Below are 7,311 nucleotides of genomic sequence, written 5' to 3' on the forward strand. Positions count from 1 at the left end.
TCCTTACAGAAAGAGATCCACTGAGTTGTGAGGTAGACATGGCATCGTTTAGAAATAAACAAACCAATTTGACTAATGGCTTTTTTGTGTTTTTGTTTTTTTTCTGAGGTGATTGGGGTTAAGTAACTTGCCTGAGATCATACAGTTAGGAAGTGTTAAGTGTCTGAGACTAGATTTGAATTCAGGCCTTCCTGATTTCACTGCTAGTATTCTATCCACCCTAACTGCCCCCTTTTTTGGTATCTTAAATCAACTGGAATGCTTTCACACTTGAAAAAGAAAATTTTATAAATGTTCTGATTTTTTTTCTCAGAGGTTCTTATCATTTCCTAATTTGGGCTGAGACAGGAAGCTGAACAACCAATGTGCTACTGTACATTATTTTCTCAATATTTCTGATGAATTGAAACTCAGAAGTACAGAAGGTCTCAGGAGAGAGTCTGTTGGAAAAGTTTCCCACCTTGTTTCCAGGAAAAGGAGGAGGTGCTGGGAAGAGAAGGTCAGGGGGGCCTGGGTCAGTGTTTGTCAACAGCTAAACTGCATCACCTCCCATCTGCCAAATTTTCAGTTGATTGAACTGAGCTGGAAGATTTCTACCTCTGAATGCAAAACAATGCAACGGAACCCAAAGCTACCAGAGGACATGGCCCATCACAGAGGGCTGGCTGCTTTACATCAAGTTAAGGGATGAGAGAAAGGAAATAGCTCTTTGCTTCCTATTGAGGGACCACATGGAAGTCAGCTCTGGTGGATAAAAAAGTCAGAGTGACACAGCATAATGGCATTAGACATCTCCTTTAGAAAGTTGAGAGAAACTTCAGACATAACAAATGTGGGAGCCCTCCTTTCTATCCTCTCTATCCCCATACATTGGAATGCAATTTGCAGACACAATTAGTGGCAGAATGTGATACATACACATCCCCTCCCCACTTCTCTCCTAAGCAGCCTCCTCCTGCTTCCCACACCTGCTGCCCCCAATTCCCACAGCTTTCTTTCCCTCCCTTTGCCTCCTACGCCTTTGATCTAATCACATTTCCACTGAAATAAAGACCTTATGGTTGATGGGTTTTGTTTGCCTGTAAGATGGGAATTATATTGGAATTTAAATAAATCTATAATGATTTAACTGTTTGGAGAAAGGGGGTTGAGATGGCATTTCCTGAGATGTGAAGAAACCTAATTTAAAGATTTTAGAGATCATTTAGTACACTCTCCACATTTTATAGAGGAGCCTCTGCCTGAATATGAATGGAGTTGGAGTACCCAGGTTCAAATTTTCACTCTGCCAATACTACTGGTGAGATTTTGGAAAAGTCTCTTGACAATCTTGAAGCCTGATTTTCCTCATCTGTAAAATTAGGGTGTCAGACAAAATAACTTGTAAGGTCTCTTCCAACCTATGGTCCTGTGACTCTAAGGCCCAGAAAACATCTGTGATTTGCCCATTGTCACACGGGTAATAGAACTAGAATTCAAGCCCAGGAATTCATTCCATTACATCTTCAAGCCAGTTACCTAATTTGGATATCTCACCATTAAGACTCTTCTTTATCTTATACATTTAGAAGAGCAAATGCCAGGATTCAAGGGCATATGGAGTGGGAAATCAAGGTTAGCCGTCCAAGGGAATAAAAGAGCCTTACATTTCAATATATGACTGTGTATATGTATGTGAATGTATACATACAAGTATGTATACATAACATATGTATGTTGGTGTGTGTGTGTGTGTGTGTGTGTGTGTGTGATCAGCTCCACTTTGAAATGCTTATAAAAATTAGTGATCACTTTTGCTTTAGATCCATTTTAAAGACTTATTTTATCTTTGTAATTTTTCACTTTATTTATTTTACGTCTTGGTCTCTTATCCTATATTTAGTCACCTTAAAAGCGAAATGGTGTTTGCTTATTATCTGGGAAAGGAGTGGAAGAGGAGAGACTAAAATTGACCAATTCCATGATGGATTCAGAAAAAGACTTAATTTGTAGGAATGATAGTGTGTTATAATGGAATTGGAACTAGATTTTACCTTGAAGATGTAGATCTCAGTGTCACTCCATACTTATTAACAACACGACTAGGGCAAATCACTTGTCATCCTTGAGGTTGAATTTCATTGTCTTTAAGATGATACAAATAATAACTTTTGTGATTATCTCACAAGCTTAAGGCAAGAACTTTTAAAATGTGAATTGTTAAAGAAATGTAAGATTTCATTATTTAGAAGAAAAATAGACCAACCAGGTTAGTCAATCCTTTGGTGGGATGGGGGTAGGGATGAAGGAATTCTGTCTAGGCAGTTACACTTGAAGGTTGTAGGTAGAATTCTGGACTTGAAGTCAGGAAGATCTGTATAGTATCCCCTATATTTTTTACTTGAAGTGCAATCATAGTTAAGTCCCTTAATCTCTGAGTTAATATAAGTGGTCTCTGAGATCCCTTTCACCTTTATATTTATGACTTATGCCCTATGCCCTATGACTGAAGACTTCACAAATGGCAAAGGACAAAAGAGACCTGAGAAAAGTTCATTTCAATTCACTAAACTTTTATTAAGGATCTGCTATATATCTGGGGTGGATGGGTGGCACAGTAGATAGAGCACTCAGACTGGATTCAGGAAAACCTGATTTCAAATGCAGCCTCAGATAGTGACCAGCTACATAATCTTAAGCAAGTTACTTAACTGTTTGCCTCAGCTTAGGGCAGCTAGGTGGCATAATAAATAGAATGTCAGGCCTAGAGTCAGAAAGATTCATCTTTCTGAGTTCAAATCTGGCCTCAGACACTTACTAGCTGTGTGAACCTGGGTAAGTCATTTCCCTCATTTCCTCATCCATAAAATGAGCTGGAAAAAGAAATGGCAAACCAGTATGGTATTTTTGCCAAAAAATGGGGTCACAAAGAACCCACATTCAACTAAACAACAACATTAAACATTTCACTTTGGAGCTGAAAATAAGAGATTAAAAGAATTGTAGTTTCTTTCCTAAACAATCACTTAATGAAATATTTGCACATTTAATGCATGCACATAAGAGAATATGCAAATAATAATAAATTATCCAAAAAAATAAGAGAATAAGGATTTGATGAGACCCAAGAAGCACAGAAGAAGGGAGGAAGGTTGGAAGAAAAAAAAACAAAAGAAGAAAGGAAAAGAAAATGAAGGAAAAAGAAAAGAGGTAGCAAAGTCATAAAATGGTGTAGAGATCAATGCTGTAAAACACTGAAGAATGTAGGCACTCTTTTTGACTTGTGAATTATAATGCCATTTGCTAGTATGTTTATGTTTTAGATTAGAAATTATCCATTTTCAATTATCCATCTCCTAGAGTCATATCTTCCAAGATCGAGGAAGACATGGCCAAAATCTCACAGAGAATTCTATCTTCTTTTTTCTCTTCTTTAGTGACCCCAGAATGAGGATTACTGGGATCGTGGAGCTGTTTTGATCATATCAATTGTGATTTTTTCAGGGGATTCAGATTTAAAATGTCCTGATTTCCTTCAACTACAATCCTACTTTTAATCTCTCTTCTACTTTCTCCTAGCTTTCACTACTCTGAGATTCCTGGCTCCTTTCCTGGAGAATCTGCCTTCTTCTGCTAGTCAAGGGTTTTCCCCCATCTCTCTTGGGAGACTAGGCTTTCTCTGAACCTCCTTTACTCCCTACCATCTGAGTGAGAAGGTGATACACACTATCCACAGTCATTAAATCCAGATCTTTGGCCAAAGGGTACACCTTAACAGCCTGGCACTGTTAGTCTGCCAGGTCTCTCACTTTTAAATAACATAGCAGTGAATGAGTGACCCTGCTAAAGCTGTAGGGCATGGTATTTTTTCTGGAAACATTCCTAGTTAAATATGAATCTTGTTTAGAAATACTCATCCAAGGTTCATCGCAGTTCTGGAAGGAGGCCTTACATTTGAGCTAACTCTCCTGACAAGTGGCTTGTTAGAAATTGCAGGTGCTCTTGAGTAAGGGAAAGGAATAAGAGGAAAGGAATATCTCAGAACTATTATATGCTTGCTTAAATGATGGTTTGGAAATGTGGCAATCTATACCTTCAGCATTATAAAGGAAAGAATCCTGATTCTAAAGTCAGAGCATTTAAATTTGAAAATTAGTTCAACTATTTACTACTTAAGCTACCTTGGGCAAGGGACTCAGCCTAAGAGAGTTAATTTTCCTCACATGTGAGATGAAGAAGAGGTCTAGAACAATTGTTCTTAATGTCTTTTGTAGCGTGATCCTCATTTTAAAACATATAATATGTAGGATTATAAAAGAAAGCAATTATACTGAAATAAAGATGCAATTTTCTCCTTTCTGAGATCCATGTTGCTCTGAAATCTGTCCAGTACTCTGTGGATATTAGGTTACAAAAATCCCTTCTAGCTTTAAATTCTATGTAAAAAAAATTAGAGAATGATTTTTCAGGATTTTTTTCAGTCATACTGGCTAATATTAGTCACATTTTTCTCTGTAGTTCTTTTTGCTTAGTTACTGTTGTTCAGTCATTTTAGTGTTGTCACATTCTGTTCAGTGATATCCAACTCTTTGTGACTCCATTTGGGGTTTCCTTGTCAGAGATATTTAGAGTGGTTTACCATTTTCTTCTCCAGCTCATTTTACAGATGAGGAAATTGGGGCAAATAGGGTCAAATGACTTGCCCAGGATCACATAGTTAGTAAGTGTCTGAGGCCATATTTGAACTCAGGAAGATGAAACAGTCTGACTTCAGACTCAGTACTCTATTCATTGCATCATTTAGCTGTCCATACAAAAGCACAGGTTTCACTAAAGCACTCCTCTGATCAAGAACCTGGGGTGGGGGTGGGGGGAAGTGGGTGTGATATTACCAGCCATCTCCTCCCTTCTCCTCTTCCTCTCTTTCCTCCTTTTCTTTCTCCCCATCTCCTTCTTCCTTCTCATCCCTCACTTCTACTTCTTCCCTCCTTTCCTCCTCCTCCTCCTCTTAACATACACTCTGCACTAATGCATCTAATACATCATCAACAGTCTTTCCTGAGCATAATCATTATCAATCAAGTTTTCAAACACATTTAATCACATTTCTAAGTGGAAACAGCATTTGGTGCAAAGAATACCAAATAACATCAACCAATTCTTGGTACTTGTTGACAGGTGTAGGACTGAGCTCACAACTAAATCAAGAAACTGCAATGGCTCCACATTGCCTCTAGGTTCAAATAAAAATTGCACTATTTTGGATGTTAAGATCTTCCATAACCTGATTCCAGACTATCTTTTCAGATTTATTTCACATAATTTTTCCTATATACTGTATGATTATTCTACCCATTTGGCTGATCTGATGTTCTTTGTAAATAACATTCACTATCTTAACTTTGTCTTTTCCCATAAAACCCTCCACATTTGGACTCCTCTCTCCTCACCAACACCTCTGTATTTCAAATACTTTTCAGAATCAGCTCACATGCCACTTCCTAAATGAAGTTTTTCCTCATCCTTCCCCTTCCCCAATCATGGTTAGTACTCTCTCCACATACCAACTAAATTATTTTGTATTTACTTAAATATTCAAATGGATCTATATTCTCGTTGATTTAGAAGCTACCACCAACAATGCAGTTCATACTCTGTCCAGAACTGCCTTTTCTATGCAGCTCTTTTCAAAAGAAAGTCCATCCAATGTGCTAGAGGACTTCTTTGGGAGGGTGTCTGGGAACTACCATAACTGGCTACTTGTTGGTTTGCCTTGAGACCAGTCCATCTTTTCTTCCAGTTATAAAGACAGACTGGGAGGCCAAAGAATACTCTCTAATGTCATCATACAATTAGACCTACTTTTCTTTAATTGGTTATACATTGCAGCTGTCTCATACCTTTCTCTCTGCCATTTTGCACAACACTCATGTTTAATTCCCCAGTCTTCTATATTCCATATGACAAGGTAGTAACATCTTCAGGTAAGATAGTCATACTTGATTTATGCTTTAGTCAAGGCATAAACCAAGATTATTCTATATTTTGCTTTTTATTTCTACTCTCATTGTATAGCTCCAGTAGAATGCAAGCTCTCTGAGGGTAGAGAACGTTTGGCACCATATTAACCTTCCAAAGAAAAAGAAAGGGTGGATTCCTGTTTTGTTCATTTTTGTATTAACCTCCCCCCACCTTTTTTTTTTTTTTTAAAGGACAGTGCCTGGTAATACAGCAAATGTTTTAAAATATTCTTGTTTAATTCAGTTGGATAGAACTGATTTAAAATAATTAAAAGACAGATCCTTAAAAAATATTGTCCACAAGTCCTTATCAATTTCATTTTAGAAAGGCCCAAGTATGGAGAAAGGAGGAGGAAATTTGAGGTGAAGTGAATTCTAGACTAGGACCCAAGAACAACAAGACTTTCCTGCCTAGGAATATTGAAGTATTGGGAAGAAGGGAAAATATTCTTCTACTTGCTCCTTCCAAGAGGGAAGCTTGATTGCTAATTTCTCTAGGGAATGTTCAGTGGTAATTAGTAACTAATATTTTCTGGATCTAGTACCAATTCCAAGATCCTTGATTCAGGAGCTTTGCTAAAAATCCATTAAAGGGAATAATAATTACTATTATTATAACTTATTATTACATTATATAGCTTTTTAAGGATTGCAAGATGCTTTACAAATATTTGATCCTCACAACAACTGAAAAAGGGAGGTGCTATTTTATCTCAGAAAACTGAGGTAGTCAGAGTTTAAGTGATTTGCTCAGGATCACATAACCTGTAAGTGTCTGAGGATGGATTTGAACTCATCTTCCTGACTCCCAAGTTCAGAGTCAATCCATTATATCACCAAAGTGCATATGGAAGTTGCTCTTCATGTAAGCCATGAGCAAAAAGTAGCAGTGTGGTAGAGAGGAAGGGAACTGATTATAGTCAGAGAACTCTTGACTTCCACCTATAGGACTTTTGACTATGCCCTATTTTGGATAAGCCCGTTCCCTCACTCTCTGGAACTCAATTTAGTTAACTACAAAATTAGCATTTCCTTTAATTATCCTTTAAGAGATCTTTACTGCATCCTTCCAGTCAACACATCCCATTCACCAAATATTGATTAAGATCCAACTATTTTGAATTATATTCACTCTGTGAAAAGAGATTGTTTTAGAGATGCCTCTGGAACTGTTCCAATGCTCTTGATACATTATTACTTTTTAATAAAGAGGAAAGAATATATTCTTATCTTTAGATTATCCTATCTGAGAATAAAGAGATGGCATTCAAGGGGATTTCTGACACTAAGCAAGAGAATTTCTTAGATCAAA

This window comes from Antechinus flavipes, chromosome 2 (genome assembly GCF_016432865.1).
Source record: "Antechinus flavipes isolate AdamAnt ecotype Samford, QLD, Australia chromosome 2, AdamAnt_v2, whole genome shotgun sequence".
Taxonomy (NCBI): Eukaryota; Metazoa; Chordata; class Mammalia; order Dasyuromorphia; family Dasyuridae; genus Antechinus; species Antechinus flavipes.